Raw genomic sequence first — 12,823 nt, forward strand, 5'->3', positions numbered from 1 at the left:
AGACTCAGAATAGAATGGGGTGGAGGGGGGGAGGGGAAGAATGGAATTAGCATATCCATCAATCAATTATTTCAAATCACTCTACAACTGTTCTAAAGTCTGTGCCAAGCTCAGAATATGTCTGTTTTAAAGATACTGGTAGATATTCATTATGTTTTACAACAATGTAGATATGCACCTGAAAATAATACCCAGATGTTTCACTACATGGAGAAGTATCATTAGCTGGAGCCACCTTCATCATCCTACATGGTCCAGCACTCCAGACAAGTTCCCTGCTTGTCTTTATTACCAGGCTGCACTGGAAAAGTTGGAAATAAGCCAAGGGATTCAATATAAATATTGAACTGCTCCCTTGGAGTGAAAACTCCATGAAATTGCTTTGTCGCCACTCTTTGCCCAATATTTACCCGATGGAAGTTTTAATCTTGTTTCTAACCTGGTTTCCAGCTACTTTATGCTGAAGTTCCCAATTCTGGGTGGATATATGACATTTAATTGTATAACATTGCTCATGTGTTGCTTCTGACCTCTTAGTTCAGTATCTTGGTACCAATAATGCACAGTAGAATGTTGAATTTTTTTTGTTTTATTAATGAATTAAATAACATATAGTAAATCAAAGAAATAATGCACAGGAATAGAAATACACTCAGTGGACACTTTATTAGGTACACCTGAACATCAGCTTGTTAATGCAAATATTTAATCAGCCAAGCATGTGGGAGAAACAATGCATTAAAACATGCAGACATAGTCAAAAGGTCCAACTATTGTTCAGAATGGGAAAGAAATATGGTCTCAGTGTCTTTGACGGTGGAATGATCATTGCGTCAGACAGGATGGTTTGAGTATTCCAGAAACTGCTGATCTCTATACGGCAGAGTAGTATAAAGAACTTAAAAATGAGTTAATTCCTTTTACTCCCTGCACTGAACTGGGCTCTAAAAAAGGTGCAAATGCCACCCAGCTGGAAGGAGGTGATTATCTCAGCTATACCGAAAGAAGGCAAGGATAAAATGGAATGTTGGTCATTTAGACCAGTATATGTTCTTAATGTAGATTATAGATTATTAACCTCCATCGTAGCCAAACAATTTGGCCATAGCCAAACCCATACTGATACATAATGATTAGACAGGTTTTATACAACAATGCCAAACACAAGACAATATATGAAAGACACCACATTATGGACCATATACAAAAAAATAAAATTGAAGCAATAGTCATTAGCGTGGACGCTGAAAGGGCATTTGATTCGGATAATTGGAATTTTCTTTACAGAGTTTTACATAGATTTGGTTTACATGACACAATTATTAAAACTATATAGGCACTATATGACAATCCTTCTGCTAGGATTAAAATAAATGGATATTTATCAAATAGTTTTACCCTAGAAAGGGGCACAAGACAGGGTTGTGCATGGTCACTGCTACTCTTTGCATTATATCTGGAATCATTAGCTTAGTACATCAGGCAAAATGAAGATATCAGGTGATGTACTATTAAAGGGACAGAGCATAGATTGGACAGTTACTCGGATGACATTTTGATATATCTAAGGCAACCAACATACTCTTTACCTAAATTGATGCGATCCTTTGAACAATATGGTGTCAATTATCGGGATACAAGATCAACATAGATAAAACCCAATTACTCTCATATAACTATAGCCCACTAAGAGAAATTAAAAGTAGATATCCCTGGGCATGGCAAACAGAATCTTTCCAATATTTGGGCATTTTTATGCCAAAAGATTTGACAAAATTATCAGAATGCAATTATCTGCCTACATATAAAAACATTAAGGAAGATATAACAAAATGGAACCTAATTCCTTTTTTTAGTCTCAGTTCAAGGATTGAATCTATTAAAATGAATATACTGCCCAGACTATTATATCTCTTTCAGACCCTACCAATTGAGATGAACCAAAATCAATTCAATGAAAAGAACAAAATGTTATCAAGATATATATGGCAAGGTAAAAGGCCTAGAGTCCATCTCAAAATTTTGCAATTAGCCAAGGAAAAAGGGGGATGGGGCCTATCTTCTCTTAGAGATTATTATTTTGCAGCACAGTTGAGAGCTGTGATACGCTGGTGTAACCCATCATATGACGCTCAATGGAAAAATACTGAAGAGAAGATACTTTCCATCCCCATACAGGCAATCTTGGCTGATAACAACCTACAAAGTTACATAAATACTATTGATAATGCAAGGATGAAATGGACTCTTAAAATATAGAAAACTATTATAAAAGAAGAGGGAGATGTTGCAATTCTTAAATACTGTGCATATGACTCGGATTTTATGCCGAATAAACTGGATGCTAGATTTAAGGACTGGACAGCTAACAGTTCTTTGCAATATAATGAAAGAAGGAACACTGTTCAGTTTTGAAATGCTTAAAGAGAAACACTTATTAGAAAAACAAGACTTTTATCGGTATTTGCAAATGCAACAGTATGTTAATAGGAGGGTTAAAAATGTAACCAAGGCAAGTACATGTTTGATAGAGTTATTTAGAAAACATATAATTCAGATAACGGTAGTAGAATCATTTCAAGCGTGTATAAGGGTTTGTCAAATCTTAAAACACATTCGACTTCATACATTAAAACAGAATGGGAGAAGGAAGGAGGGATAATTATATCTGAGGAAGAATGGACAACAATATGGAGGTATCAATGGAAGTGTACCAGTTCACAGAAATGGAGGGAGCTTGGATGGAAAAACTTGATAAGATATTTTATTACACCCTCTCAGAAATCCCATTATGATAGTAACCTCCCTGTTTGCTGGAGAAATTGTGGAAATCAAAATGCAAACCATTATCATATTTTCTGGGATTGTCCCATTATCAAAGACTATTGGAGTGGGATACACGGTGTCTTACAGGACATTTTTAAATGTGAAATACCCTTAGAAAGCAAGACCATATATTTTGGGAACATGCCTCAAGAATGGTTGAAAAGAGATAAATATTTAATGAATATACCGTTGGTGGCTGATGAAAAGACTCTTAGTAGGAAATGGTTATCATAGGAGAGCCCAACCTTAAATGCATGGATGGAAGTTACAATGGACATTTACAAAATGGAGAAGATAACAGCATCCGTTAATCATAAGTTGGAACAATTTGATACTGGGGAAAAAAGGTTTAACTACATAGCACCTCATAGGTCTGATTTTATTCTCACGAATCAATGATTATGTTGTAAAAAAGATCACTCCCTACTTGTACATAGTTTTCTCCTTTTGCTTGTTCTTTCTTTCCTCTCTTTTCTGTAACTGTATACCTCAGATAAATATTACGTGGAGATTTGTGGCAAATAGAATATATGTACAATATCTGAAATACATCTTATGGAAATGTTTGTTTGATGATGAAATTCAATAAAAAATAAATTACAAAAAAAAAGAAACTGCTGATCTGGTATTTTTACGCACAAGTCTCCAGTGAGTAGCAATTTTGTGGGTGAAAATGCCTTGTTGCTGAGAGATGTCAGAGGAGATTGGCCAGACTGGTTCAAGCTGACAGGAAGATGACAGTAACTCACATAGCCACTCGTTACAACAGTAATGTGCAGAAGAGCGTCTCTGAATGCACAGCACGTCAAACCTCGAAGCAGATGGGCTACAGCAGCAGCAGCAGCAGATCATGAACATGCACTCAGTAGCTATTTTGTTTGTTACAGGAGTTACCTGACAAAGTAGCCACTGAGTGTATGCAAGAGTACATAAAATTACATAATTATTGCATAATAAAAAGAAGTATTTACACTAGCAGAGCACCAGTCGAGTTGCAAAGTTAATGAATTACATTTTAAAATGTGGCCTTATTTGTAGATCTAAAACATGGTAACAATTGATATATATTAAACTGCTGAAAATTGAACAGATGAACCTGAAGGACAATACTGTACAGAAAAGCAATGATATGATCGTTCTTCTGGAAAATGGTGTCATGAAACAATTACTCAAAAAGCAGACTAGACTTATTAAAAAGATGGACCCATTAACAAATTAGCACACTTAGGACAACATGAGAGTATCTATTAATATTTCACAGCTTATTTTTCTGGTGTACATCTTAAGCTCATAACCTTGTTAAAAATAGATAAACCTTCTAACTGAACAGTATCAGACACCAGTGCAAAAGACCATATAAATCTTGCTCATTCAGAAATAATGCACACTTGCTATAATTATCTTCCAACTGGTTTTCCTGTATTTTTGTGACATTATTACAGTAAACAGCAAGGTGCAACAAGAGTGAATAAAATCAAATCCTGAGTATGTTGTTGACTCTGCTTTCTCTGACCTTATCTCTATCTACAGTGCATTAACTTACTGAAGAAAAGAAACTTTACAACTACATGACCTCTGCTGCTCGCTCATTTTTTTCCAAAGTGTTCAGTATGGTTAGTCAACCAAGGAATTGGATATTGATTATTCATTGTTAAATTTTTAATTCTAGATTTTACCTAATTTTCTATTATTATTCTCAATACTAATGTTAGCCTGACTGGTGAACAATATTCTAAACAGGATCTATTTTGCTTCTTAAATATACAGTGCCTATAAAAAATTAACCCTGTCTTGAAAGTTTTTATGTTTTATTGTTTTACAACATTGAATCACAGTGAATTTAATTTGGGTTTTTTTTGACACTGATTAACCGAAAAAGACTCTTCCGTGTTAAAGTGAAAACTGATTTCTACAAAGTGATCTAAATTAATTACAAATATAAAACACAAAGTGTTTTAATTGATTGTAGTAAAAATACACCTGCTGAGTCTGTTTCCTGGCAAAAACTACACCATGAAGATAAAAGGACACCCCGAGCAACTCTGCAGCAAGGTTATTGAAAAGCACAAGTCAGGAGATGGATACAAGAAAATTTCCAAGTCACTGAATATCCCTTGGAGTACAGTTAAGTCAATCATCAAGAAATGGAAAGAATATGACACAGCTGTAAATCTACATAGAGCAGGCTGTCCTCAAAAACTGAGTGACTGTGCAAGAAGGGGACTAGTGAGGGAGGCCACCAAAAGAACAATGACAACTCTGCAGGAGTTACATGTTTTAGTGGCTGAGATAGGAGAGACCGCATACAACAACTGGTGCCCGGGTGCTTCACCAGTCGCAGCTATATGAGAGAGTGACACCGTTTAAAAAAACATTACATGAAATCTCAGTCAGAGTTTGCTATGTGGGAGACTCTGAAGTCAGCTGGGAGAAGGTTCTGTGGTCTGATGAAACCAAAATTGAGTGTTCTGGCCATCAGACTAAACGGTATGTTTGGTGTAAGACAAACACTGCATATCATCAAAAACACGCTATCCCTACTGTGAATCATGGTGGTGGCTGCATCATGCTATAGGGATGTTTCACTGCAGCAGCATCAGGAAGGTCCGTGGAGGTAGAGGGTAAAATAAATGCAGCAAAATACAGGGACATCCTGGAGGAAAACTTGATGCAGTCTGCAGGAGAACTGCAACTTGGGAGAGGATTTGCTTTCCGGCAAGACAATGACTGTAAGCATTAAGCCAAAGCTTTGTTGGCTTAAAAACAACAAAGTTATTGTCCTGGAGTGGAGTGGCCAAGTCAGAGTGTAGACCTCAATCCAATTGAGAATTTCAAGTCAAGTCAAGTCCACTTTTATTGTCATTTCGACCATAACTGCTGGTACAGTACAGAGTAAAAATGAGACAACGTTTTTCAGGACCATGGTGTTACATGACACAGTACAAAAAACTAGACTGAACTACATAATTTAAAAAACAACACAAGAGAAAGCTATACAAGACTACAGACCTACACTGGACTGCATAAAGTGCACAAAAACAGTGCAGGCATTACAATAAATAATAAACAGGACAGTAGGGCAAGGTGTCAGTCCAGGCTCTGGGTATTGAGGAGTCTGATAGCTTTGGAGAAGAAATTGTTACATAGTCTGGTCGTGAGAGCCCGAATGCCAGAAGGTCGTGAGAGCCTTTTCCCAGATGGCAGGAGAGAGAAGAGATTGTATGAGGGGTGCATGGGGTCCTTCATAATGCTGTTTCCTTTGCGGATGCAGCGTGTAGTGTAAATGTCCGTGATGGGGGGAAGAGAGACCCCGATGATCTTCTCAGCTGACCTCACTATTCGCTGCAGGGTCTTGCAATCTGAAATGGTGCAATTTCCGAACCAGGCAGTGATGCAGCTGATCAAGATGCTCTCAATACAACCCCTGTAGAATGTGATGAGGATGGGGGGTGGGAGATGGACTTTCCTCAGCCTTCGCAGAAAGTAGAGACACTGCTGGGCTTTCTTTGCTATGGAGCTGGTGTTGAGGAACCAGGTGAGATTCTCCGTCAGGTGAACACCAAGAAATTTGGTGCTCTTTACCATCTCTACTGAGGAGCCGACAATGTTCAGCGGGGAGTGGTCACTCCGTGCCCTCCTGAAGTCAACAACCATCTCTTTTGTTTTGTTCACATTCAGAGACAGGTTGTTGGCTCTGCACCAGTCCATTAGCCGCTGCACCTCCTCTCTGTAAGCTGACTCGTCGTTCTTGCTGATGAGACCCACCACGGTCATGTCATGGCGAACTTGATGATATGGTTCGAGCTGTGTGTTGCAGCACAGTCGTGGGTCAGCAGAGTGAACAGCAGTGGACTGAGCACACAGCCCTGGGGGGCCCCCGTGCTCAGTGTGATGGTGTTGGAGATGCTGCTCCCGATCCGGACTGACTGAGGTCTCCCAGTCAGGAAGTCTAGGATCCAGTTGCAGAGGAAGGTGTTCAGTCCCAATAGGTTCAGCTTTCCAATCAGTTTCTGAGGGATGATTGTGTTGAATGCTGAACTAAAGTCTATGAACAGCATCCGAACATATGTGTATTTTTTGTCCAGGTGGGTTCGGGCCAGATGGAGGCTGGTGGCAATGGTGTCATCTGTTGAGCGATAGGGACGGTACGCAAACTGCAGGGGGTCCAGTGAGGGGGGCAGCAGGGTCTTGATATGCCTCATGACGTGCCTCTCGAAACACTTCATGATGATGGATGTAAGTGCAACGGGACGGTAGTCATTTAGGCAGGTCACTGAAGACTTCTTCGGCACGGGGACAATGGTGGCGGGCTTGAAGCACGTTGGAATGGTGGCACTGCTCAGGGAGATGTTGAAGATGTCAGTGAGAACATCTGCTAGCTGGTCTGCACATCCTCTGAGCACTCTACCAGGGACGTTGTCTGGTCCAGCAGCCTTCCGTGGGTTGACCCTGCACAGGGTTCTTCTCACGTCGGCCATGGTGAGACACAGCACCTGGTCATTTGTAGGAGGGGTGGACTTCCTCGCCGCCATGTCATTTTCTGCCTCAAACCAGGCATAGAAGTTATTCAGCGCATCTGGGAGGGAGGCATCACCTGCACAGTCAGGTGATGTTGTCCTGTAGTTGGTGATGTCCTGGATGCCCTTCCACATGCGCCGCGTGTCGCTGCTGTCCTGGAAGTAAGTGTGGATTAGCTGGGCATGTGCACGCTTTGCCCCTCTGATGGCTCGGGACAGTTTGGCCCTCGCTGTTGTTAGAGCTGCCTTGTCGCCTGCTCTGAAGACGGAGTCGTGGGACCTCAGCAGCGCACGCCCCTCTGCGGTCATCCATGGCTTCTGGTTAGCACGTATAGTGATGGTCTTGGACAGAGTAACATCATCAATGCACTTGCTGATGTAGCTGGTCACTGATGCTGTGTACTCCTCTAAGTTGGTAGAGTCGCCATCGGTTGCAGCCTCCCTGAACATGTGCCAGTCAGTGTGCTCAAAGCAGTCTTGAAGAGCAGAGATGGCTCCTGCTGGCCAGGTTTTCACCTGCTTCTGAACTGGTCTGGAGCGCCTGACGAGCGGTCTGTATGCTGGGATTAGCATAACAGAGATGTGGCCTGAGTATCCGAGGTGGGGGCAGGGCTCTGCCCGGTACGCGTCGGGAATGTTTGTGTAAACCAGGTCCAACACATTCTCCCCCCTCGTTGCAAAGTCCACATACTGATGGAATTTGTGGCTGGACTTGAAACGGCTGCTCACTCATGATCCCCATGCAATCAGACAATTTTGTAAAGAAGTATGGGGGAAAATTGAAATGTTCAGTGTGCAAAGCTGATAGAAATCTATCCATATAGACTCAAGGCTGTAATTGCTACCAAAGGTGCATCTACTAAATACTGACTTGAAGAGGGTGAGTAATCATGTAATCTATTATTTTATGTTTAATAATTGTAATAAATTTAGATCAATTTATAGAAATTTGTTTCCTCACTTTGACACAAAAGAGTCTTTTCTGTTTATCAATGTCAAAATAGTGAAATTAAATCCACTGTGATTCAATATTGTAAAACAATAAAACATGAAAACTTCCAAGGTTGGGTGAATACTTTTTATAGGTACTGCATGAACACTATTCACTAGGCCACTAATACCAGAACTGCCTCTACTAAAATAGTAAGCATTTAAAATACTTCATTATCTTCCATTTTAAAATATATTAAATGAATTGAATTGACTTTATTACTTACATTCTTTGTATACATGAGGAGTAAAAATCTTGACGTTACGTCTCCATCTAAATGAGTAATTTATAATAAATAGTATGTACAACAGGGTAGTCAATATAACACAGAAATACAGTTGTGTCAGCATGATTTAAGCAGTCTGATGGCCTGGTGGAAGAAGCTGTCCTGGAGCCTGTTGGTCCTGACTTTTATGCTGTGGTACCATTTCCCGGATGGTAGCAGCTGGAACAGTCTGTGGTTGGGGTAACTTTGGCCCATTTTACACACTTGTCTTTGTAAATGTCCTGAATAGTGAGAAGTTCATGTCCACAGATGTGCTGTGCTATCCGCACCACTCTCTACAGAGTCTTGCAATCGAGTGAAGTACAGCTCCCATACCAGGCCGTGATGCAGCCGGTCAGGATGCTTCCAATCGTGCCCCTGTATAAAGTTCTTAGGATGTGGGGGCCCACACCAAACTTCTTCAACCGTCTGAGGTGAAAGAGGCGCTGTTGTACCTTTTTCACCACATAGCTGGTGTGTACGTCAGATCCTCGGTGATGTTCTGCTCTCAACCCCAGATCCACTGATGTCAGTAGGGGTTAGCCTGTCTCCATTCCCCCTGTAGTCCACAACCAGCTTCTTTGTTTTTGCAACATTGAGGGAGGTTGTTTTCTTGACACCAACGTGATCCAGCTGGGTAAATTAAGAATAAGCGGCTTTGTTCTTTAAGGTATGTCTGCTTGTCCTTATCTCTGTAATAGTAAAATAGTTTATTTTTATGATTTATAAAATCTTAGTTGACCTTTTCACTTCTTATTTCTTTATATTCCAAGGAATAAAAACTGACGTTATGCAAATTCTTCTGATACATTAACTTGAGAATACAGTGGTTAATTTCGTGAACATTCATACAGGAGGGGTAATCAAATCACAAACAATAGAAAATTTGCAGATGCTGGTAGTCCAAGCAATGCACACAAAGTGCTGGAGGAACTCAGAAGGCCAGGCAGCATCTATGGAAAAAAAGTACAGCCGACGTTTCAGGCCCAAACCCTTTGGCAGGACTGGAGGAAAAAAAAGCTGAGCAGTAGACTTGGAAGGTGGAGGTAGGGGAGAGAGAAACTCCAGGTGATAGGTGAAACTCGGAGGTGCAAGGTTGAAGCTAGGAAGTTGATTGGCAAAAGAGACAGAAGGCCATGGAAGAAAGAGTAAAGGTGGAGGGGAGGAGCACCAGAGGGAGGTGATGGGCAGGCAAGGAGATAACATGAGAGAGGGACAAGGGGATGAGAAAAGGTGAACGGGGGTGGAGGCATTACTGGAAGTTTGAGAAATCAACGTTCATGCCACCAGGTTGGAGGCTACCCAGACAGGATATAAGGTGTTGTTCTTCCAACCTAATTGTGGCCTTATCCCGATAGTGGAGGAGGCCATGGATAGAGATATTGGAATGGGGAGTGAAATTAAAATGGGTGGCCACTGGGAGATCCTGCTTGTTATGGCGGACAGAGCTTAGATGCTCGGCAAAGTGGTCTCACAATCTATGTTGGGTCTCCCTGATGTACAGGAGGCCAGAACAGGAGCACCAGACACAGAATATGACCCCAACAGTCTCACAGGTGAAGTGTCACCTCACCCAGAAGGTCTGTTTGGGGCTCTGAATTATAGTGAGGGAGGAGGTGCAGGGACAGGTGAGGCACTTGTTCTGCTTGTAAGAATAAGTGCCAGGAGGGAGTTCAGTGGGGAGGGATGAATGGACAAGGGAATCGCGAAGGCAGAGATCCCTGCGGAAAGCAGAAAATGGAGAGGAAGGGAAGGATGTGTTTGGTGGTGGGATCCAGTTGGAGGTGGCGGAAGTTACGGAGAATTAGTTATGTGCTGGATGCAAAGGCTGGTGGGGTGGCAGGTGAGGACAAAAGGAACCCTATCCCTGGTAGTGTGGCAGGAGGATGGGGTAAGAGCAGATATGCATGAAATGGAAGAGATGCGGTTGAAGGCAGCATTGATACAGGAGGTGTATTGACTGGTTTACATCTCTCAAAGTCAGTTAGGAAGTTGACTTCAAGTAATTAAATAGGCTGTAATTTAAAAAAAGTCAAGGTTCAATAAAGGTGACCTTAGGAAATCTGCCACTTTACCTACTCTTAGCTATTTCTAATATGTTTCCTACCAATTCATACACAGTTGTCATCTGAAAAACCAAGGAAGCCATTCATTTCAGGGGTCAATTAGAGAAGGGCAATAGATGTGGACGTTGTCAGTGCATACAACACCCAATAAATGAATGGCACTATTCTTGTGATTTTGCACAACATTTCTTCTAGTATAAATTTCTTTTCTAACTAGCATAATCATTTGGAAATGTAGCAAAAGCTTGTTTCCTCTTAACTCTCTAGCTAATAGTCCACGATATTAAGGCTAATAATAGCGAAGGCTATTTAGGACAAGGGGCCCAAGCTGCCCAGACCACCAAAAGAAATTGCAGTATTTTAAGGGAAAGTTGCATCCACTGTAACTAAAATTTCTGAGATCCATTGCAATAATTTTAATTTAGAAGGTGGTCTGGTCATGAAACTGGTCATTAACGAGATTGAGTTCAACGTCAGTTAAGGAAGGTCTTAAAATTACTCAGCTCTTTGGATACGGGAGCTGTCACAGTTTTCTCCATGGGTCTGTTGCAAAACAAAAAGTTATTATAGACTACTGTTTATTCAATAGAAAATATTTGTAAATTTGTAACTATGGCAACCTCTCCAGCTGAACCTTTCAAATACTTTTTTTTCTTTGGGAGCTGTCAAACCAGTTGAATGTAGTTAAAGCAGCTGTACCTCTTTTAGGTATTGCTGTCATATATTCCCATTTTTACTCTTCTAACCTTGTGCAAAACAAAACAAAAACAATTTTTTTGTTTACGTGACATTGAAAAAGATTGAAGTCGTCAATTTATATTGTGTGAGGTTAAGAAAAAAAAACAATATTTATAGGTAAAGATGACTAAAGGGTATGGAGCCAGAAGATAAAAACTTCAAACCAAATTCTCTGAGACTCCAGTAAATAGTGCTTTGAAGTATCTTGTTTCATTTGCTTTTCCTTTATAAAATTGTCATTTGTATTAATGACTTTTGTGTGTTTATTTGTGATAAAATAGTCTAATGTATGCTTTTAGATGTCGGCGGTATCTAAAGAATTTAGATAGTTTTGAATTATAATTTATAACTATGTTAATTCTGATGGAGCATTACATTCTGTTGGATTTCAATAGAGAGAAGAATACTTTAAACCATATTATATGGCTACCATTCATCTTTAAATCTCAGATGCTGTATATTTTAGAATTGAGACTGGATGCATGTGTCGAAATTCCATCTGCTAAAGAGTCTGCGATTCCCACATTGACCATATTGCTGATCGGCAAATCAGGAGTGATATGGAATCATACTCAGACGCGAGGGACTCTTTAAGAAGAAAGAATTCAAAGCATGTAACAGTGTAGAAATGCAAAAATGAATGTACGGAAGTTTAAAGTTCACATTTATCAGAATGTTTCAGCTCCTTTTCACACACATTACAGCACTCTATTTTAAAAATAAGGCCTCATGTTTGCCAATTAAGTAAGATATGGCAGAGGTGCAGAGATCAAGCCCTTATAATCAAAAACTTTCCTTTCTCAACACCCTTTTTCCCTCTTCTATTTATATGTCCTCTCCTATCATTATTCTGCTCTTCTATGTTCTCCCAATCCACTCCTAATATCCTTTCCTTTTATGGCTATTCTTCAAAGTTTGAAAGCTGGCAAGCTAGCACCTGATTTTTTTACTTGCTTGTAGCCGCAGGGCCGGTAAAAATTGTCCCTTGACTTCCTAAAGTTTGCCCTTCCATACAAGATAAAAAGAATAGTGGTCCCAGAGTAGGTCAGAGAGTAACATCCAGTGATTTACTTTCAAATTCCTTGAAGTCAGATTTTGGATTTATTTAGACATATACATCAAAAAATACGGTGAAAAGCATCTTTTGCATTAACAGCCAGCACACCCAAGCATGTGTTGGGGCCGACTGCTTTGATCACACATTCCAGTGCCAGCCTAGCATGCCCACAACGTTCAGAGCAACACAAGCAGCAATAACAAAAAAGCGAAACCAGACACCAACAGCATAACAAGCCCCTTCCTAATCCTTCCCACCCACCCATCCACTCACATACACAGACAGGCCTACAACCTAGGAAAGGCTATCTCCAGGCCTGTGGATTCTCAGACTCACGGGCATCAGGCCTCTATCTTCAAACTT

This window comes from Hemitrygon akajei, chromosome 2, assembly GCF_048418815.1.
Source record: "Hemitrygon akajei chromosome 2, sHemAka1.3, whole genome shotgun sequence".
Taxonomy (NCBI): Eukaryota; Metazoa; Chordata; class Chondrichthyes; order Myliobatiformes; family Dasyatidae; genus Hemitrygon; species Hemitrygon akajei.